At 40.1% G+C, this 23,005-nt stretch overlaps 1 protein-coding gene across 5 annotated transcripts in view; it reads left to right on the forward strand.

The window, feature by feature from the left end:
* Nucleotides 1-23,005, forward strand: part of KLHL32 (kelch like family member 32) — a 242,441-nt gene that overhangs the window by 10,179 nt on the left and 209,257 nt on the right. For 2 of the 5 annotated variants that reach the window (XM_004044430.4, XM_055392009.2), the window contains exon 1: nt 16,298-16,764. The exons of 1 other annotated variant lie outside the window; for it this stretch is intronic. The gene's annotated coding sequence lies outside the window, so the exon portion shown is untranslated. Of the gene's footprint in view, nt 1-16,297; nt 16,765-19,695; nt 19,805-23,005 lie in introns of those variants that run through there. 2 more of the 5 variants (XM_055392006.1, XM_055392008.1) reach the window with 2 other exon arrangements.

Genomic DNA, 23,005 nt, shown 5'->3' on the forward strand with positions numbered 1-23,005 from the left:
AGGGTACAAAAGTACAAGCTGATGTTAATTAACATCAAGAAATATTCCTAGAAAAGAAACATACCAAAACCTTGCCACACACAGAGGTGTTCAAGAATAAACGTATACTTGTAATGATAAAACTGGGCTCGCCTAATGATTTGGCGGGATTCATTTGTGAGACACATAAAAAATGTCACATGAATGTTATTAACAGGGTTCTGCCACATGCACACCCCTCTGCATTTATAGTAGTGAATCAGAACACTTGGAATCATGCATCATCCTACACTTCTGGATATTCCCATCCACTAGATTCTTATCAAAAAGCAAGACGAAAAGAGAAAAAGACCAAAGCTTCTTCCTCTATCTCACTTAAAACATGGCAGTAATAATTTGAGCTATGGAGTTGATCACTTTGAATTATAGGATGCTAGTTAGAACTTAGACATCATCTAGGATAATCAGCTCATTTTTCAATGAACAACTGTCCACTGTCCGCACCCCCCTCCCTTTACTGCCCTATCCTCTTGCCACTGTCCTGCCCCCTCCCCTTCACCAGTTTCTGGTGCTGACTCTAGCATGCCTCCTGCTTGCTCCCAGCCAGCTCTCCCAGGATGAGTTCTGCTGCACAAGAAGACCAAAGCTTCGTACTTGTGCCTATTTGAATTCTACCATTTGGGGATATGCTTCGCTCTTTTGCTGAAACCAGGAGAAACTGAATGAACACTGCAGCAAAAAAGAGGGTCCGTTTGAAGGGTACAGAGACCTGATAAAGGAAGACCTGACCTTTTACAAGGGCAGCTCCGGGGATCTAAGCAGCAGAAGGGCTAAGATGCTACCATTCAAGCACTGAAGACCAGCTGACTTCTGCTGCTGGATTTTTTTCTACTCCAGATTTAAGTTATCAGACAAGAGGGATACCAATTGACCTGCCTTGGGTCAAGTGCCTATCCTTTGGTAGGGTTAGAGAATTCGGCATCCCTATCAGAACCACATGGAAGTGAGGATGGTAGAGACAGACAGAAAAAAGATAGAAGATAGAAGAGAAAAACACTTCTGTCAACTCCTAAAATTAACTGCTCTGTTCTGGAATTTTGCATGTGTGTCACGAAGGCTTATTTTTGGACCTTCTTTCTGTCTTGGGACCCAGTTTTTAGATTCAACAATCTTGTGTGATTGGTCTTGATTTTGGTTCTGGACTATGCTTTGCAACCCTGCTTATCCCACAGTTTTAGGAAGAGCAAATATACTGCTACTCTGCTCACACTGTTGTGGGTTACTCTTTAGCAAAGGCAGTCAAAGCACTCCCATCTCTTAGCTCCATAATGGACAAGCTGAGCAGAAACAGACTCAGCAGAGATAGGGGAAACTTTGCCTAAGATGCTACAGATGGTTAGAGGCAGGTTCAGGACTAGAACTCAGTTATACTGATTTCCCATCCAGTGCTCTTTCCTTCTGTAGTAATTATTTCCAGTCCAACATTTGAGAGCTAACCAGAAAAGGAGAATAGAGTTATTGCCAGAACATCAGCACATTCAGAAGAGTTTGAAAGCATGCATGTGTCTTTTTGTGTGCAGGGATTGTGATTTGAACACATTAAAAATTAGAAATAGAATGTCAGCAGTTGTGTCCTGCTGGTATTGTAAAAAATCTTAAGAAGACAGATGGTAGTTTTGAAATAGAAGATTTAAAGAACTTTGTACTTTGCACTTTTCCACACGTGACAGGTGGGAAAGGAAAAACGGCAGGAGGAAGACTGTCACGCATTCAGACACAAGGTTCACACAGCCAGTTTTGGAGGTGAGCCAGATTACTGGACTGCAGCTCTATTATGAGGTGTTGCTTTCTCTATCACTTTGGGAGTGGGCGCTGTAGCTGCCGCCCACATTTACCATTGACTGCTCCACTACCTGCAACACACCCTATTTTGGAATCTCCTTCATTTGGGAACAGGGAGTGGCACAGGGAGGTCCCACATATGACCTCCCTGTTTTTAATAACCCCATCCCCAGGGAAAAAGAACAAGAAAGATTCCAACAGAAGATAAAGCAAAAAAAAAAAAAAAAATTAGACAAAATTTACCTGTCTCTGTGGCTATGTCAGAGAGGACACACAAAGGGGAAGATCCAAGGATGTGTTTATATGATGGAGGAAAGAAGGGCTTGCTCCCTTGTTCATTAGAGAAAATAGTATCTGCAGCATTGTGTATGAGCACTCTAATTTGTGTTTATTATTTTTACATTTTCAGTCTTCCCAACTATATGTGGAGCAGTATCATTATCACTTGCCTCCACATATCTACAGCACTTCATATGGTGATTTGCAAACTGTATATGCTTAATTGTACTTAATTTGCAAACTGTAAATGCTTGTTTCTGAGAATAAAATACAAGTTTAAAATTTTTGTTGATTTTTAAAATCAATTGTATCTTAATGGAAGTTACTGAGTTACTCCTCAATTTCTGTTGCATTTCCACACATAATCCCTTAAGCCTTTTAGGTAAATCCTCAGTATTAATAAGAATATGATTTTAATCTGGATTACCATGAAGCAATTAGATTTGGCATGCAGTTTGTTGATAAAATAAGAGAACCATAAAACTAGAAGCAGCACAAGCTTTGACACTCAAGGGAGTATTTTCCAGGATAATTAATTGCCAATTTTATTTTAAATACCATTATTTACCAAAATTATAGTTATATTCAGTATATATCATAAATTCTATGTGAACATGTATGGTAAAATGAACATAGTTAATTGTGTAAATAACATAATACATATCTATATCTTAAGTATCTTTTTAAAACTGTACACCTAATGCTTTGATATTCTGAATTAGTTTTCTAGGGTTGCCGTAACAAAGTACCACAAACTGGGGGGTTTAAACAACAGAACTTTATTCTCTCACAGTTCTGGAGGCTGGGAGTTCAAGATCCAGCTGCCAGGATGGCATAGTTCTGGTGTGGGCCCTCTTATGAGTTGCTGACTGCAAATTCTCTTTGTATCTTCCACTTTCCTGATAGAAAATCTTGACGTCTCTTGTGAAGAAAAAGACTTCTGTGCACATACAGATTACTGCATCCTGTGCTACTCTCAGTCCTGCAGCCTCACCCATTCTACTTCCTGAGGGACCTAGAACCAACTCAAGCATTTTCAACTTCCCCCCATGGTTCTCACTGGTTTTAGCTCTTTACAAACAATAAGCTTCTCAATCAGCTGTCTATTCTTTGACCTTTTATTCCACAATTTTTTCCCACCAGCATTTAAGTGTGGTCAAATCTCCTCCAGTGCTGTCTCCTCTACCTTCTACCCTGAATCTCTTTCCCTGTCAAAGTCAAACTTCTTGAAAGAATTAATTCTTATTTCCACTTCCCGCCTCCCATTTACTCCTCACCCCAGGGCAAGTAGCTTTTGATTTCTACCACTTTAAAGAAAGTACTGCAAAGCACAACATAAAGCTCAAACTGCTAAATCCAATAAACATTTTTTTTGTTCTTTTTCTTACTTATTACTCAGCAGTATTTGACAAAATTGGCCATGCCCTTCTTTTGAAATGTTCTTTTTCCATATATCTCCCTGCTCGGTCCTTCTTTTTTTTTTTTTTTTTTTTTTTTTTTTTGGCAGCTGCCACTCCTCCATTCACCCCTTAAATACAGATTTCCTCCATGCTTTGTCCTAGGCTCTTGGCACTCCTCACTCTGCACCCTCTCTCTGAGTAATCTCTTCCTGTTGCTGGCTTCAATTTCCATCTTATTTTGATGATTCCCAAATCTATCACTCCAGCCATCTGCTTTATAGACATGTCTTCCCAGAAGTCCTACAGGCCTTTCAGACGTAATGTTCTGAATCTGAACTCATCATCTTCCCCCGACAAACCTGCTCTTTCTCCTGTGTCCCTTAGCTCAGTGGTGGCCATCACCTCCTCCCTAGGTGTCCAAGGCAGAAAACTGGCAGCATCCTCAACTCTTAATCCCTTCCCATTCCTGACTCTCATCTCCTTCCGGGATTTCACCCTCCTCACTGGCTTTCCTCCCTCTGCTGCCATATGGAGGCTGCAGTGGTGCTTTAAAGTAAGCCAACTTGCTCATCACCCTGATTAACCACCAAACAAATAAACCCTGCTTCTCAGTTCGTGCTTTCTCTGTAGCTTCCATATTTCATCACTCTCCCCTTGCATCTTTAGTCAATAAGTTTCCTCTTTTCCTAGCACCCATTGTGATTTTTCCTGTGTTGCTCCCTTTACTGGAATACTCTTTTCTCCATTATCCCTTAAAATGGCAAACTCCTACTCTCTCAGCTCTTCCCCTGGCTGTGAGACTTGGGGTAAGTTAACTTAGCTATGCTTCAGTTTCCTCTTAAGTAAAATAGGGATAATACTAATAATATTTGCTCCATGAATGTTACAAACACCAAATGAAAAGAAAATATGCTTAGGACTTAAACTGAAACATACAAGGTACTCAATAAGTATTAGCTATTATTATTATTATTACTTATTGGACTCTGTTTATATGTCACTTTATCCAGGACTCCTTGCCTGACTTGGAAAATCTCAGTGAGGAGACCCTCCTAACTACTTCCATGATCCAGTTCCTCTGCATTGTAATTGCTGCTTGTCTGTCTGCTCCTCTCCCTACCACCTGCACATATTCCCTTCTCACCAAGGTACCCTGTAAGCCCTGTGGGAGAAGGAACCATAACTATGAGTTTTACTGTGGTATTCATATTCCTAGGAGAAGCTCGCAATTTTTTGTTGTCTGAATGAATATAGATGCAAAATTATTTCAATGTTTGATTGCTCTCTGTTTCTGCTAAGTCACCACTTTCTGAACCAGCTCTGAAGTGCTTGAACTCTTATCAAGCATGGGATTTGTGGCTATGTATAATCTTGCTAAGATTAGAAAGGACTATTAATGAGGTACAGCCTTTTTGACAGTACTGTCCAGTTTAGGTACATCATAACTCCAATTAGCCTTGGCAACACCCCAGCAACTAATAAACTGAATTCTGCGTATCCTATTTGAGAGCAGAAGCTAATTAGACAAATTATGGTCTATCTGGTATTGGCATTTGTCTGGGAGACCCAGACTAACTGCAATAACCAATCACTGTCTTTGAAACGTAATGTAGGTCCCAGCTTGACTATTAGCAGCACTCACTTTAAATTGATACATACCCAGTGGTTTGCTGGCACATGTTTAATACCTGGCTCTCAGGGGAAAAGCCCTAATTTTAGTGTTTACTCATTTTCATGGTGTAAACAGTCCTACCTTGACTGATGTCAATGTGACATTGCCAAATTCCTGAAATTTTACCAATAACTTTTTGCAAGCGGTGCAAGCAGGCTCCAGCACACTGCAGTCTAGATGGGTTGGTAGGGAGACTAGGTGAGCTTTACTTTCATAAATAAGAAATTCTCTTAAGAACATGAGAGTTAACTGTTCATAGTTGGAGAAAAATTTTGAAAGAAAGTAATGATTCTGAGAGTGGCCTGGATCAGAATATTGCCAGGCTTTCCCTTAACATATGTGCACCTTAATAACTAGGGCTCTCCTCCTGCAGGCCAGGCTGGCACTGTCCCCTCCGTCATGGGGGAAGGGTGTGGTGGGCAGATGTCCATGTGCTAATTCTTAAAGTCTATGGATAGATTATATTACCTGACAAAGGAGAATTAAGACTGCAGATGGAATTAATGTTGTAAATCAGCTGGCTTTAAAGTAGAGAGGTTATCCTGGATTATCCAGGGGACTCAATGTAATGAGAAGCGTCCTTAAAAGTGGAAGAGAGAGGCAGAAAAGGGAGAACAGATAAATGGCAGCATGAGAAGGATTTAGCCTAATGATCCTGGCTTTGAAGAAAGTGGGGGAATCTACAAGCAAAAAAGGGTGGATGACCTCTAGAAGCTGGCAGAGAGGCACAGAAACAGTGTCACTAGAGCCATCCTAAAGAAACTGAGCCTGGCTGACATCCTGATATTAGCCCAGTGAGACCCATGCTAGATTTCTAACCTACAGAACTGTAATATAATACATTTGTATTTGTCTTGTTTCAAGCCTCTGTACTTGAGATAATTTATGACAGGAAACTAATACCAAAAATCCTCTGTACTTGTTAAGTCCTTGCTTAACTTTGACTTTTTATCTAGTGGGCTCCAAATTATTGGCTCTTCAGCCTTAACTGTAATTCTGCCTCTGGTCCTTTGGTCTTAGTAATTGCATTTGATGTTGCTAGCATTTGAAATGTGGCTTTACCAAATAGATTATGCTTTGTCTACCTCCCTGCACTATCGCCCTTTTAGCAGATCCCCAGACAAGTCACCCTTCATTGTCATGAGGGAGAAGGGGGTTTAGCTGGGCAAAGCCTCAACACCGTTCCTTTCCTTTCCATTTCCATGGTCCTCACTGTATCCCATGTTCCCAGCACTTACATCCTGGACAATTTCTTTTTCTTTTATTTTTTTTTTTAGAGACAGGGTCTCATTATGTTGCCCAGGCTGGAGTGCATTGGCTATTTATAGATGCAATCCCACAACTGATCATCATGGGAGTTTTTACCTGCTCCATTTCTGACCTGGGCTGGTTCACCCCACCTAGGCAACCTGGTGGTTCCCTGTTCCCGGGAGGTGACCATATTGATGCTGAACTTAGTGCAGACACCCAATCAGCGTAGCACACTACAGCCCAGAACCCCTGGGCTGAAGCCATCCTCCCACCTCAGTCTCTGAGTAGCTAGGACTATAGGCACGGACCATTGCGCCCGGCAATCCTGGACAATTTCAATGACCCTTCCTCCAACCCATTAAGAAGGTCAACCCTCCTAAAAAGAAACAATAAGTGTCACTTGTGCCTCCTGACTTAAGTACGAAGACTTTGGATTAGCATTTACAGCTTCCCATTATTTTGCCTCAACTTTTTCTGAAAGTATTTCTCCAAATTCTTCTACTGAAATTTATAATTTAATCTCAATGGTACCTACAGCTGTTTTGTATCTTCCTGCTTCTTAACTCATATCCACTCACTACCCATCATCCAACAAATATTTACTGAGTGGTTGCTGTTTTCTAATAGCTGTTCTGGGCATGGTAAAAGGCACAAAAAAAGATAAGACCCTCCAAATGGGCAAGATAATAGCTATGCTATTGCAGATCTCACAACCTAATGAAAGACAGTGACATATGAACACAAAATTTCAGTAAAATATGGCAACAGATGATAGCAACACAAGCCAGGTGCCCGAGAGCTCAGTGGAAGGAATAGTGTGGCTGTCTTCTTTGTGATTCCCTCCTCAACTTAGAAGCAGCTCTGAGTTAGAGGAAAGAGCACTGATCTTGGGAGATAAAAAGCTGGATTTCAGCCAATTAATTTCTGCAATTAATTTCTTGGCAAATTCAATAAATTGATAAGTTTCTATCCATGGAGTAAAAAAAAAAAGGGATGGATAATACTCATAGAATTTTATTAAGAGTGAGAATTAATAATGCTCTGTAATTGGAAAAGTACTATGTATATATGATTCCATGTTTACCTATGAAAAAGGTCAGAATATGCCACCCCAAAATATGCCACTTTGGCATAAGGATTATTTTGAGCTTAAGGCAATTAAAAGCAGAACACACAGAAAAAGCTCTTTGCCCTCCCCCATCGGCTTAAAAGCAGGACATAAATTTCCCTTTATAAAGGTGCTCCCCTTTCCTTTCCCAAAAAAGAAAGAGATCAACCATTACCATTAGAGACAGAAAGTGTTAAAAGAAAAACTTCAGCTGAATTAAATTAAAAGGAGTTTAACTGAGTAATAAATGATTCACAGATTGGGCAGCCTCCAGAATCACAGCAGATTCAGAAAGACTCCAGAGGTGCCTTGTGGTCAGAACAAATTTATAGACAAAAAAGTAGAGAGACATACAGGAATCGAAAGTGAGGTACAGAAACAGCTGGATTGGTAACAGGTTGGCATTTGCCTTATTTGAACACAGTTTGAACACTCGGCAGTGTATGAGTGGTTGAAATATGGCTGCTAGGATTGGCCAAGACTCAGATATTGTTATAGGCACATACTCCTAAGTTAGGTTTTCAATCTTGTCTACCTATTAAGTTAGGTCACAGTTCATCCACAAGGGCTCAAATATAGAAGTACAGAGTCTTTCTCAGGACATATTTAGTTTGCTTTAACAAAAGTCAGCACCAAGATGAGTCTGTAGGAACAAACCTTACTAAAGCAACCCTTACTTTCCATTAGTTTCCCTTGCATATTACCATCCCACAATTTACTGTCTCTTGAAGCTCAAACCTATTTTCCTTTGCCTTGTCACTTTCCCGTAATTTATCACCCTCTGTTAAAATGGTACGTGAGTCCTTGGGTCAAACTGCTTCATTGGTTCTTCCATTCTTTTCTATGAAGGCCTCTGTGCACATAAAAATTAGAATATTAACACAAAAATTTTTGTATGTCTTTTCTTCTGTTAATCTGTATTTTGCCCATTCAATTCAAAGGCCCCAGTGAAAACATGAGAGAACAGAAGAAATATTTCTTTCCTCCTCTACACTTATTTAACCAAAACATATGATTTATGACCCAGATTATATACTATTTATTCTTTCCTTCCTACACGTTTATAGTGCTATTTTTTTGGTGCTCATCATAAAGGAACTGTTTTTCCATCTAAAAATTATGTGTGGTGAAATATAATCAACCTATGGAAAAATGCATAAAACACAAACATGCAACCTAATAAACTACTGTAATAGGAACAACCCTGAACCCTTTCTAGAGTCAAAAACATAACAACCACCTTAGGAGAACCCTATGTATACTTTATATAAGCACTTTTCACATGCTGTTTTATCTGCCTTATTAAATTGCAAGGATTTTGAAGACTGGCATATTAGCCAAGATTCTTATGTTGGAAATGATAAAACCCAAATTAACCAAACTTAAACAGAAAATGAGAAATTTATTGCACACAAAATTAAATGCTGGGAAGTATGCAGTGGAGCTGGACTTAGGATAACCTAGGATACAAGCACTATCACTTCCTCCCTGTCACTTCCTCTTTTCTCCTTGCTTTCCATCCTCCCTGCTTCTCTCTGCCTGATATCCTCACTGTCACAAAATGGTTCCCCTGGAGACTCATACCCTGTAGTCCTCAGACCAGAAAAGAGATTCTCTTTATTCAGCTTGAGTTTAGAAGTAAAACATCCTGGGAAAGGTCTATTGTCGGACCTGAGATCCATGCCCCAATCTGTTATCAGAAGGAGGATGAGGTCAGAGAGAGATGCTGGCAACAGAAAACAACAGCTATGACAGAGGCACCATTTCTTGTTCAATACCTCAAATGATCATTACATTCTTCACAGAGGAGGCAATCCTATCATTAATATTGCAAGGGTCTCAGCAGGAACTTCAACTGGGCCTCCGCTGGTATTCAGGCATGTTTGGGTTTGTCAGGAAGACTACTGAGTGTGGTTCTCTGTGTGCCAGGGATCAATTCCTGTGACGGGCTTAAGAGACTTCAGGGAAAAGAATATCACCCTAAGTGAAGTCAGAGACAAGGAGCATCTTTAGTGTAAGGACATCAAAGGACTGGTGACTTCTGAGGACAGAATATGTTTGTTACTCAGATTGTCCCCTAAGCTACCTCTCTGAGACTGAGGTCTATGCATAGAAAAGAGTTTCTAACAGTTGAGGTCAGATAATTCGTTGTTGCAGGGGCTGTTCCGTACATTGTAGGATGTTTAGCAGCTTCCCTGGATTGACCCTCTAGATACCAATAGCATTCTTATTTTCTAGGCATGCAAAACAGTAATGACTTCAGACATTATGTCCCCTGAGGGACAAAATCACCTTTTCTTGAGAACCACTGGCCTAGAAGGAAGAAGCTATAAAAAGGAGGAAAAGAAGTAAATAAAAACGGAAAGAGCTGCTGTCCAAGGCAGCCATGTAGTCTCACTCGCAATATCTACAAACGGCCATTTCTTGTGCTAGCAAGGATGCATAGGGTGAGTTAACAGAGCTCATAGGTAAAATACCTTTGAGAGAACTTGAAATAAAATTTGGGGAAGTCAGGGATGCTAGTTTCTGTTAATCAGACAGACTAAAGCTGGAGAAATATTTTTGTGTTATTTTTGACAGTTCTTATGACATATTTTTACCTTCAGGCTGATATGGCTTGGGAAACATTAGTTAAATTTGAATGAATGGATGATTTTAATGAATGAGGTTAACAATTTTTTTTCTTAATGGCATGCTTCAATTCACACATTACTACTGTGGGGTTAGAATTTTAGAAGTGTCAGGTACATTAATCTACATTATACTACTGTAAAATAGTGATGAACTTTCTGTGAAAATTGATCCCACACAAAGTTCTAAGATTAGAAACTAAAAATTTGATGTATCACCAAGTGTTCAATTTAAATTCCATGATAAGTGGCCTAAACATGAAAGAAAATTTTCAAAATAGGCTACTGTGAGACATCTTCACATTCAGTGGGTTACTCATCAGTTTTTAAAAGAGAATTTATATCTTTAAGACTTGCATTAGTTTGTTTTAAAATACCAATTCTGATTCCACTGGAAATGTGTTTTGAAGCAGTAATGGGGCAGGAGAGGATATAATAAAAGAAAATATTAAAAGGAAGTAATAAAATTCCTCAATTAAGTCTACTTTTAAAAGATGGAGAAAATGAAGAGCCATCTCTCCGCCTGTGCAGTATAGCATCCCTTCCCCTTATGGAGGTAAGAGAACTTCACTCTTCCTTGGGGGAAGTCCTCCTTCCCCATTTCACATATCCTGTCCTCCCCACCTCTCTTCTCCCTGTCTCAGCACAGTGAGAGGTTCATGACCTAGACTTGACCAATTAGATTCTCCTGGGAATTTGAATCTTGGATGGAGTGGAGTTATTTGGGTTCCTGGCTTTACGAAAAGCTCGGATATTCAGGTTTTCCCTCCCAGTCCCTCAATTCTATGAGCCACCAGTATCCTTCCAATTAAGTATCTTCTTCACTTTATTTCCAGTAATGAGGTTATCAATAATCAATTTCAGTTGCTTAAAACAGAAGCAAAGACCTGTAACTAACACAAGGAACTCTGATTTAAAAGTATTGTGACTCATTTGTCACTATGATTAAAGAGAACGGGAAAGGGTCAGGAAAGAATATGGAATTAGAACTGAAAGGTAGATTTCTTGAGTCTATGCTGACCAAACGTTGAAATGTGTTGATATGAAATATCTATTCATATGTGTTTCATTTGTTTGTTTTTGAATCTTCTACTTCTACCAGGTTTATATATAGGTGAAGTTATATAGTTTCCAATTTTGCTTGATTAATTTTAGGATTCCCACAATATTTAAGCAATTTTTTTTCTGACTGTGATGCTTATTATTTTCCAATAATGCAATTAAAAGTGTTATAATAGCCACTTTTATAAATTGATTCTAAAAGGTAATGCTTTTAATTTACTAATGTATTTTAATATAAATATTATTCATGCTCATCATAAAAATAATAAACAGTACAGAAAGGTAGAAAATGAAAAATAAAAGAGCCACATCATCCCCCTTTTCAGAGAAAATCAAGTTGCTTACTTAAGATATTTCTAGCTATAACTGATATGCCTTTGGTTCCTGGTGTTTTCTCATACTTGGGCTCTTGCCCATTCAACTAAGTAGGCATTTTATAAAACTTGCCTCAGTGGAGGGATAACATTAGAGACCACAGGTTAAGAAAACCAATCAACCAACCGAATTTGCTTCTTGATGTAATGAGTTTCAAAAGGCCAGTCCTCAGTGGAAAGGCAGGGTCTATTTACACAGGAACAGAAAGAGTTTCAGGGAAAAAAACCCGATGAGGAAGAGTGAATCTTGCTAACTGGGAGGACTGGATAGGCTTCCCTGGGCTGGGATGATGGGAAGATCATGACTACTCAGTAAGGGAACATGGTCAGGGAAAGGGACCTGGTCAAGGAAAATCCTTGGAGAGCAGAGTTGGCATCACAGACACCATCCTCTAACACTATGAGCACTGCTGGTCACCTCCAGGACCTGTTGGCACTGAGTCTTCATTCAACTAAGACCTATACAACTGTTAGTTTTCCCTTCCATGGCATTCCACCTTCCAAAATCCAGGAGGAGAGAATATGTGCCCTAAGAGGGGCCTATCCTGACCTTTTGATGGCCTAGGACATGTGTGAGTTCCCCAGGTTAGAGAGTAACACACAGCATCGATGGTACTGAGGTGACATGGAAGGTCCAGCACCTTGATGTGTATGGCACTGAACAGAGCCAGCTTCAGATTCTCCCCTCTCCTCCTGAGCCAGTAAAATGGAAAAACACACACAATTACACACACACACACACACACACACACATCTCCCTCCTTCTCTTCCTCTACTTTTACACAAACTGCATCACATTATACCTATTGATCTTCCACTTGCATTTTTCACTTAGTGATATAGCTTTGATATCAGTCTGCAAGGATCTAATCTGTTTTTTAAATGGCTACTTGGTATCTTCATAATTTGACTGGTCCCCAACTGATGGACCTTTAGTTCTCTCTGTCCCTGTCTCTCTTCTCCCTTCTCCCTCCCCTTTTCTCTCTCAAATATTACCAAGCTATCATGAGTATCCTTTCACATAAGTCTTTGAACTTTTGTTTGAGGTAACCCTAGGATGAATTCTTAGAATTGGAATTACTGGACCAAAAAGTATGAGCTTTTAAGAAAAAAATAATGAATGTAAATATTGACAAGTTGTTTTCCAAAATATTTTTTTGACTTGGATTCTCATAAGCTCTTCTTTACCCATATTCTCTGTAGCACTAGGTATTGTAATCTTTTTATAATCTTTGCCAATCTGATACATGAAAATTACAATTTATTTTTAAATCTGCCTTATCTTAATGATGACTAAGAATCCTCTTTATATTTTGTTGAACCTATTTAATTATGTAATTACGATATTCTTTCTTACAGTTAGGGGCTATTTTCTATTCAGTACTGTAAATTTTTACAAAGTTCCCATCATGTGTCTAGTTAATTATGTTGAATTAGACTGCATTTGATATCACAGAATGTGGCAGAGAAAATGTAAACATGAAATAGTTTAACAGTAAAAAGTTTCCTGTGGCACTAGTTTTGAGTTACACTGGCACTGGCTCCTGATGAATAGGATGAATTAGCTACAAAATGTACCCATAGGTAATTGAGTAAAGCTAAGTGTTAGCTAGAGTTGTTTCGTGTTATCCACTTGAAAACTAGAGAACATCAGCCAAAAATCAATTTTGGTTTTGGCATAATTAATGCTGCTCTGTTCTCTTGAGTAGTACAGTAATTAGAAATATGGCTCAGTGATTCCTTAATGTCACTACTGGTTTGTGACAGAAAACCACGACACTGGCATTAAGAATGACAATTTCCTCCTTACTTGCTTCGGGAGGAGGAAGCTATCAGGAATTGAACAAAGAACTATGACATAGCTCTCTTTCATGATGTAGTTTTAGCTAGAAATCTGATCTGTCTAGAGACAGTTTCAAATCTGATTCTCCCAGAGCTGTTAGAATACAGACTTTATAAAAACTCACAGCACTAGATTTATGCTACCCTTCTATATCTTGGCTCATGGACAAGCTGATGATAGATGAAAAAAATGCTGCAGAAACTTGTGTTCCAAGATGCTTATCAAAGTATATTAAGAGGCAAGCTGAGAAAAACAAAAAAGTGTTACCTACTCAACCAAACTCCAGGATACTTGTTTAAGAAAGTGAAAGAGGTTTCTTTCGTGTAAGACCTCAGTCTTTAATATACCAATGTGACATGAACCTAGTTTTCAGTGTTTCCCCAACTCATTTGACCTGGCACCCAATTTCCTATAGTGAATATATGCTATTTTCCAGGCACCCAGTGTCCACTCTTCTTTTTATATCTAGTGGGGCTATGAGCAGGGGTCCCACACTACCACAACTGAAGGACAGGCCAATGCTACAGGCTAAAACAACTGGAAGCTGCAGACTACAATTGGGAGTACAAAGAGCAATCAATTGGGACTCACCCATTTCAGCAATGGAAGACACCATCTCATAACATTCCTGTCCTGATATTATCCTGTTGTCACTGCTTCTGTGCCCTCTGGAGTTCTCCTGCTGGCTTTTATCCTGGGTATCTAGCTAGGCTTCCCATCAATTCTTAGAGCTCCTGATATCCTTCTACTAAGTTCCTTCTTGCCTAAATTGGGCAGAGAGTTTTCAGTTGCAACCAAAGACTCACACGTTAAAATAAAAAAAAAAATCTTCTTCAGCTCATCCCTCATAACATCACTAGATTGAAACAGGAACAATGTATATTTATTGACAACTAAAAGACCTACGTGGATTATACCACCTAACACATTCTAGGAGCTCAAAAAATTGCTGAACAAATAATAAGTATTCCAAAAAACAGCTTTTGGGAAGTATTATTTTAAGTCATTTTCTTAATAAGGAGAAAGACTATATATAATGGTACCTAAGAGAGAAATGGTGCCTAATACCTAGTTGCTCCTCTAGGAGTGGAGTAAACTGCAACATATGTTTGTGTTGAATTTTGGTGGCTATTGAATAAACTAATGTCTCTTATTTTAGAGAAATAAAATACTTAAGACAAAATATAAACTTTAAATCAATACTAAGGAGCCACTTAGGAAAATCTTGCCCTCTCTGAACTAGACATTTTACTAGGCATTTACCATTTAAACCTCAACACCATGTGTCAATGAACAATATTTAGTGAGCCGATACTATGTGGCAGACATTGTGCTAGGGCCAGGAGATACCATGACACACTCAGCTTGGGCAGTAAGAGACTCTTCCATAGTCACACAGATGGTGAGTTGGTGGTGTAAATATTCTTTTCCTGTGTAAATGCAATTATAGTCTTTGCTCCATTTAATTATACTAAATAAATAGCTGCTATTTATTCTAAACAGATAATCCAATCAATATAGATGGGCTTAAAATTTTAAGTATTCTCACTTTAGTGACAAACACCTTGGGGATCTTAAAGGAGTGTTTTATTTATTGATACCAGTCACTGTCAATATTTTTGGTTCAAAGACGCTTTCATATTCGATTTTCTGATAGAAGACAACGCAATGAAAACTATCAAGTTGCTTATGAAAAATTCTTAGGATGACGCTGCACCTAATGTTTGTAGTCAGTTGTTTGTCATTCTTTCCCTTGTCCTATGCTGTGTCCAGGACTGCTAGATAAGTAGGTACCCAGCATCCTAGCGTCCAGATATCAAAACCATGAAAATGAAGCACTACAAGCCAGACAGATAACCCCCAGAGGGAGCAAACGAATAAACCCCCAAATCCTGTGGATCTAGAAGTAGAAAATAATCGTTGAACCACTGATTTGAGACCAATGAGAACATTAAGGACACCTCAAAATAGATCAGGACACTGTTCCTAGCCCAACTCTGTGGCAGAACATAAACCTGCAAGAAATAGGATTAACATACTATCTTTGCAGTAAGTTAAATCCTGAACTTCTACAAAATACAGTTTACTCCAATTTAGTTACATTCTTCCTGCTTCTGGTGTCTTACCTCCACGTTGGACTAAGGTTTTCAATTCGGTGGTGGAATACTTACCTATTAAAATTACCCACTTTGCTTTAGTGTGAGTTTCTCAGCATGTTTTACACAGGAGTGACCTGAATGACTCGCAAGCGGCACTAGAGTGTGCCAGGCCCTGGAATTTAATGGTATGGTTCTGTGGTTGTTGTCTGTTTGCGGTTTTATTGCTGAATTAGTAGTAACCACAGTAATCACACCCTTTCTCATTTCTCAGGCTTGGGGATTTCGTCCACCTCTGGGGGGTTGGTTCCCCTGTCGTTTCTTAAAGTTACTGTGAATTTGTTCTGGTCAGTACCATAGAGTGTATTATCCTAAGGAGGGCCACTGTAGGGCCGCTAGGACTAGAGGCAACTTGAACTTCACAAGTTAGCAGAGCAAGGACTCCCTGGCACACCGAGTTAGGGCCACGGGGTCTGTTCGCTCAGATTGCCCGCCAGCCCTGGGAAAGGAGTCTGGGGGCGAGCAGGCTGGGTTCCCGGGTCTCAGTCGCCGCAGTGGTGGCTACAGACTGCGCATGTGACCCCGGGGCCGGCGACGCAGGTGCCGGAGAGCGAGGAGGAGGGCGGCGTGGAGGAGGGTACTTCCGGGACCAGCGGGCGCGCGCTGGCAGCTCGCCGACGGCGGGGGCGGGGGCGGGGGGCGCAGGGGAGCGAGCGCGCTGGCGGCGGGCGGCGGCGTTGCGCGCGGGGTGGGGAGAGGATGTGCGCGGGATCGTCGGGGGTGGGGGAGGGGGCGCGCGGGCTCGCTGGAGGCGGGAGGGGGCGGAGCCCTGTGGCGTCTGAACCCGCCCCGGGGGTGCCAAGGTGCGTCTCCAATCTGACGCGACCGCCTGGGGCGGAGTCAGCGGGACGTGCCACCTGCAGTGCTGGCTAGGGCTTTTTATTTACTAGGGAGCAGTTTCCCCGCGCGACAGTTCGGGAGCGCGCAGGCAGTCGCGCGCACACATATGCACGCAGGCAAACACACACACACACACACTTTCGCACACACAAACACGCTAGGACGCTCGTCTTCGCTACTGCATCCCCGAACCAGCAGAGCGAAGCTACTGCGGGTTCTCTTAACCTCAGCATCGTGGGGCGAAGCAGAGCCATTGTGCATCAAGGAGAGGCCGGTGCCTGCGCTGCCGTCTCTGGCACCTAACCCAGCAGACCGCTCACCCCATCGGGTAAGCCAGTCTCTCTCCTTGTAACCTGTTCTGCAGACCTGAGGAAGAGGGTGGGAGGCTGCTGGTGCGCCAAGTGGGGGCAGACCCGGAGTTGACATTTCAGGGGCTTGCAGCCCATGCAGCCTCTGCCCGTGTCGTCTAACGGGAGCAGCCACTACTCAGGTTACTTATGCTGCCAGCCCTGGAGTCGCTCCCCGTTTCTTCCCTCCCCCTGAGCCCAATATGTACTGTGCTCCTTGGTTGCCAAGGAGACTTGCTTAAACATCAGCCCTGGGACATCTATTGAAAGAACTGGTTTCTTAAATGATGCCGTTATTTATTTTGATATTTAAAATAAAATACACACTGAGGACCTTGCCGTAATATGGCATTTGTTAATCTGTATTCAGGTGGCGGTTTCATTCAACTTCAAGAAAAGCCGTAATTGCACTATATGGTATGCTTTAAAAAGGATTCGTCAGATCAATTTTTCAACGGATTGTGTCTTGAATCATAATTTACTCCCATTTTGGTGATCTTATAAAGAAAGATGACTCCAGTTTAGATCCCTTCTTCCCCTCTATTTCCAGTTTTATTTTGCAGTTCACTTAGTCTTGATTATTTTAAATTAAAAGCAGATGATTTAATTGTGGTTCCCCACACAAGGATGAGCTTCTATTGTAAATTGACCAGAACAGGAATACGTTTGTGAATTCGTAACGTAAGAAGGTAGCATTCATGACATACATCTTTGCTAGCATTTTTATATCCCCTGCATCAGTATTGAAGCGCAGTTTTTTGCACCTCTGCTCATTTCTGAGAAGATTCTGTTTTTTAAAAAATCTCTTATTATTTTTAGATCTATCTCTATACACAGATAGAGATAGATATAAAATGTGTGCCATGGCTTACTAGAGCTTATATGAAAGTGCAGTTGTTTTTGCTTTTTGTTTTTTTTCTGATGGGACTGGGTCCTCTACTGGAACACTGATAGGCCAATGGAAGAGGTCAGCCTGATACCTGGGCTGTCAGTTTTGTTTTATTTTGAGGTCTCAGGTGTCTATTGGGTGAACTTGTAACACAGTACTTGAAGGCATCAGCAATCCAGTAATTACACTTTGCACGAATTTCATGCCTCCATCACAAACAAATGGCCCAGTAAAGATCCACTGGCATTCAAGAATTAATTTTGTTTTCCTTTGATATTTGTTCATCTTTTCTACTTCTTGTTAAATGACCCAAGGAAATAAGTCAAATTCTTCTAATTTAGATTTTAAACTCTGTCATAGAGAGTGTAATAAATAATGTGAGGAGCACGTAAGCCAAATAATGACAGAGGTAGATAGAGGGGATTTATGCAATTCACAGAGCTTTGGGAGATGAATGATGACAAACATTTTACATTACAGTGTAGAACGCACTTTTCATATACTTCTTTTTTAATCCTCACAACAACCCTTTGAGGCCAATAAATTACCTTCCATTTAAAGCTGAGGAACCCAAGACTCAAACCTTGCTGAAGGTCACAGCTAGTGAATGGGGAAGCCCTTTCTGGATCCAGTCTCCTTGCCTTTAAAAAAAAGTTGTGTGTGCGTTTCAGATGTGTGCAGGGATCTGACAAGTGAGATAAAGGAGTGGAGCAGGCCTAGACAAGACACGTGGGAGAGAGGGTAGGGAGTGGAGTGCAAACTGTCCTCTGGAACTTGCAAACCACTGTAAAGGAGGCAGCTCCCACTCCACTGTAGCCGATTATTACTGTCCAGGCTCTAAAACATGACAGTTTTTTAAGGAAAACAGAAGCTTCTGGATTTTTTTTATGAGGTATCCTTAATTTTAAAAACTGTAAGGACCACATTAAAAAATGTATCTGGGTCATATCTGGCCTGTGGCCTGCTAGTTAGCAACCCATAATTACTGAGATCTCACTCAATTGTAAGTTATTATTCTCTAACAAAATACTGATGTGAACAAATACATCCATCATTGTGAGTGATCAGTTTTTTATTTCAATATTAAAGTCTAATAAATGCTCTACCTTTGTTCTTCAATAAACAGGTTCAAAAATTTTTTGAGGTTTCCTAGATCTCTGTCTTATATCTCAGAAAATAAAAGACCATGAAGTGCTCCAAAATAGGAATTTTTGAATCTGGTGAAACAAAAGCATATATAGTTTAGAACTTATGTTCCTGGCTTAATGTTTTTTTTCTTGCCATAAGGCCAAGAAGTGGAGAAAAACTCAGTTGAGTGCTTGTTATAGGAAGACGTAGGATTGGTCAGCAAATGGAGCATCCTGAGCCTTTAATGAAAATATCTGATTAAAGTGTTAGATAATTAGGTAAAACCCACCACTGAATACTGCAAGATGCGAAAGGAACGAAAACATAAGTGGGAACTCAGAGACATTAAATCCCAGCACCCTGGTATATAAAATGTTTACTCCTTTAATAACTATCTTGTAGTGAGGTAAATACATCTTAAGAAGCCGCCATTTTCTCGTGTTTCTCCTAGAGCTGCAGAGATGCTAGTGGACTTCACTGAAGTAGGTAAGTAGTCAGAGAGGAGTGTCATTTTATTTACATTGTCTCTTTGGTGGATCCAGAGAGGTGTAGTTAAAAGGAAAAGCCAAAAGATTTGAACAGCGACTTCTCATGGTTCTCTTATTCCAAAATCCCCCCCTCTGGAAAGATGCCTTAACAGTAAATAAAGCCATTTCAGTTTTCCTTTCATGGAAATATGTTGCACCTCTAGTAAGGAGCTATGCAGGTGTGTGTTAGTAATGTTCTAACAAAGTCCTGGCTGAGTGCGTGGAGATACCGTCTCTGCCCTCAATGATTCAGAGCAAACACACTGCTCCTGGCAGCGTCCACTTTTCGAGCTCTTCTGTGAGCAAGCTACTTCCATATTGGCTTCACAATGACTCTATAAAGCGGGCATCTTATTTCCATTTTACAGATGGAGGATCTAAGACTGCGAAGTCCAATTGGAGCAATGAAAGAAATCTTGCAACTTCAGCTGCTCTTCTCTCTTCACATTCCTTCTTCTCAACTGTTACCTAATGCAGGTTATAGACATGTACATAATTGTGATTTTGAGGGAGTTATGTGTTAAATGTTACAATGGAAATATAAGATTCCATAGAAGCTCAGACACAGGGAAAAAATTTTAAATGTTCTGATTGTGGAGATCAGGTCAGTCCCTAGGTAGTAGGGGGATTAGTGCTGGAACTTGATGGCTGGGTATGATTATATTAAATGAAAATCCTTATAGCTATTGAAAGATGGGAGTCTCCACCAGACAGTCTGTTGGAAATGTGGGTTAAGAGGATGATGCTAGTGATAACTAATATTGATGAGCTTACTGTAGCTGAGCGAGTGATGAAAGCTGTGGAAGAACTATGGTCTGGAAGATGGAGTGCAGCAGAGGATGCAACTGCAGATGGGTGGGAGGGGATGGAGGAAGACAAATTTGGGAAGGAGACTAGGAGAGGAGTTGTAGCCATAGAGGAGAATCTGGAGAATGTAGTACTGATTCTTCTAAAGACTGAACATAAAGTCAAGGGACAAACCAAGTATTATATTCTCTATACAGAGACTGGCACACAATAAATACCCATAAACCATGATGATGTGTCTACATTTTTAATGTCCGATGGCTGGTACATAATTTCCTCTCATGATATCACTTTTCTATAGAAAAAGCATACACGTTTTATATGAATTCATTTGGAGTGGGTAAATATATGGATTTTCAAAAATGGGAAAAGATTCTGGCAAATTAGATGATAAAAGATGTAATCTTTTTTTTCTAGTAGAGTCATAGACTTGGAGGCTAAGGAGGCTCTTACAGATACAGATTTTAAGGTTGCATATACTTTTGATGAAGTCTTATATGTTTGGGACAAGTAAAGGAAAAATGTGGGCTGTAAACCATTTGAAAAGCTGTACTCAAATCTAGACAGAAGGCTTTGGTGACAGATAAATGTACTATAATCTTGATCCTGGTTGGGTCAATGTTTTTATTTATTACATCAGTAGAGATATGAAAGAAATGTGACAAGCAAGTGGGAGTTAGACTTGCATTTAAGTACTAGATCTTCAGTGACTGGGTGGGAGAGCTACCTGTTAGAATGTTCAGCACAAGGTAACAGGGTGAAATAAAATAGAAGGCGTCATAGCTAGAGTCTAGCACTGGGGATATTTGTCATGACAGGAATTTACTTTAAAGTTGGAGGGATTTTAATTCCTATCAAGTACAATATAAGCCAATATGATGATTTGCTCTTCACAGATATATTTGGCAAGTAATGGAAAATATTATGAAAAAATGATACTGTAAGGAGCCCATCTTTCTTAATAAGCAAGGGGCTTTTTGGTGACAGCAGAGATAGATGTGGCTATGTCTCTGTGTCAGGCAGTGTCTTACTTCCCTTCTCTGCTTATATGACTGCTTATTATTTCAGAATTGTTTTCCAATTTGTAGAGCAGAACTTAAGAATTTATCCTAGAACATTTTACTTTCTCTCTTGTTGAGAATTAGTAAATAGAATTCATTTTGTTCACCTTTTTCCTGGCATTTCTAATCAGAACCTTCATTCCCAGGCCCTTCTTGTCAAGATCTTTACCTAAGAGGAGCTGAGCAATGTGAAGTGCTCAACTTTCTTCATATTTCTTTTGTTCTTTCCCTATTTCGTATACACATTGCAATGCATTAATGTATTTAATTTAACTTGATTTTGACATATGGCACTATAAGTTTTGGTGAGATTTTTAAACGAGCTATGTAGGAAAAAAAACAGTTTTGCAGACTTGACTTGGAGTCAGATTACTTCCACATATGGCAGAAAGCATTGAAAGCTGTAAATTTGTCTAAAATAGCTTCTTCCCTTGCAAGGTTGGAGTCACCAACCTGATAAGATAATTTTTAAATGAAGAAGAAATGTCTTTGGCAGTTTTCATGGACTCTTGACAACATTTTCCTACATGTTTATTTGAGGCATAATGTATTCTACTTTCCATGCCAGATAAGCCAGTACCAGTTACTTAGAAGCAGGCTACCCCCTCCCTTCCCCACCCAGATGATACAACCCATTTGTTATACAAGATATTGATGGAAAAAGAAGTCCCATCCTAGCTGATTGCTTCAGTGAGAACATATTTGATGCTAATGGCACAGACAATAGAGCAGTGGAGGAGGCATTTTGCAATTTTTTATGACACAAGTTCTGATACCTCATTTAAAATCATTACTTAGAAACCTTATTATTTATGATTTTTAGTTCTACAATTGAAAGTGCAAGGTAGCATGGCACAACCAGAAGAACCTGAGCCTTGGAGCCTGGATTTGAATACTAAATCTGATACTTCTTGGTTCTGTGACTCACAGTCCAGTTACATATCCCCTCTAACTCTCATTTTCCTCATCTGTAAAATGGGAATTATGTTACCTAGATTATGGAGTTGTTTTAAGATTAAATAAGAAATGCATAGAAACATCTAGTACATTGTTGGTGTGTAATAAAATCTCAGTACTTATTAATTCCTTCCCTCTGCCTCCCCTTTCACCACTCCTTTGCCTTCCTCAAAATGATGGTGGAATTCATTTAAATGTCCTGAGCCATATAAAATGTTTTAATCTGGTGTGCCGACCTTGGAGCAGAGCTACTCTCATTATGCTATGGAGCTTTTAGTGATGCAGTATGCTACTTAGATGGGCTCTCCCGGGGAGAGGGATGCATAGCTTGGACTCAGTGATGTCTTTTCTCTCTGACAAGCCACTGTTCCCTCTTTTATGCAGCTCCTGGAGCATCGGCCTGGTCACAAGGAAAAGGAGGGAGGGTCAGTCAGTTTCCTCCTACCCAGGCAGCTCTCTGGGCTCTATCATAGGATCTCTTCAGGGGTCCACATCTGCAAAAAGCACAGAGCTGCCCCTTGTGTTCTCTGTAGAATCAATAGTGGCAGCATCAAGTACCTGGCGGGTACAGACCTCCTAGCCTTTCTGCAAGGTCAATTTCTAGAGCCCACATCTTTCTTGACAACTAGAAGTTTCCCTTCATGCTGAATTATGTAAATTTTATGAAAAGGTCAAAAGCTCACCAGGATAAAAAACAAACAAACAAAAAACACTCCTCAAATTCTCTTTCAAGTCAGATAGGATTAAAATCTTCCCGAACAGAATACTTTCTAGTTAAATCTATGTTTTTTTCTTTTTCTCTGCACCACGACCTCACTCATTCCCTGTTCCCACCAGCAACTCCTTCTTCTGT

This window comes from Gorilla gorilla, chromosome 5 (genome assembly GCF_029281585.2).
Source record: "Gorilla gorilla gorilla isolate KB3781 chromosome 5, NHGRI_mGorGor1-v2.1_pri, whole genome shotgun sequence".
Classification (NCBI taxonomy): Eukaryota; Metazoa; Chordata; class Mammalia; order Primates; family Hominidae; genus Gorilla; species Gorilla gorilla.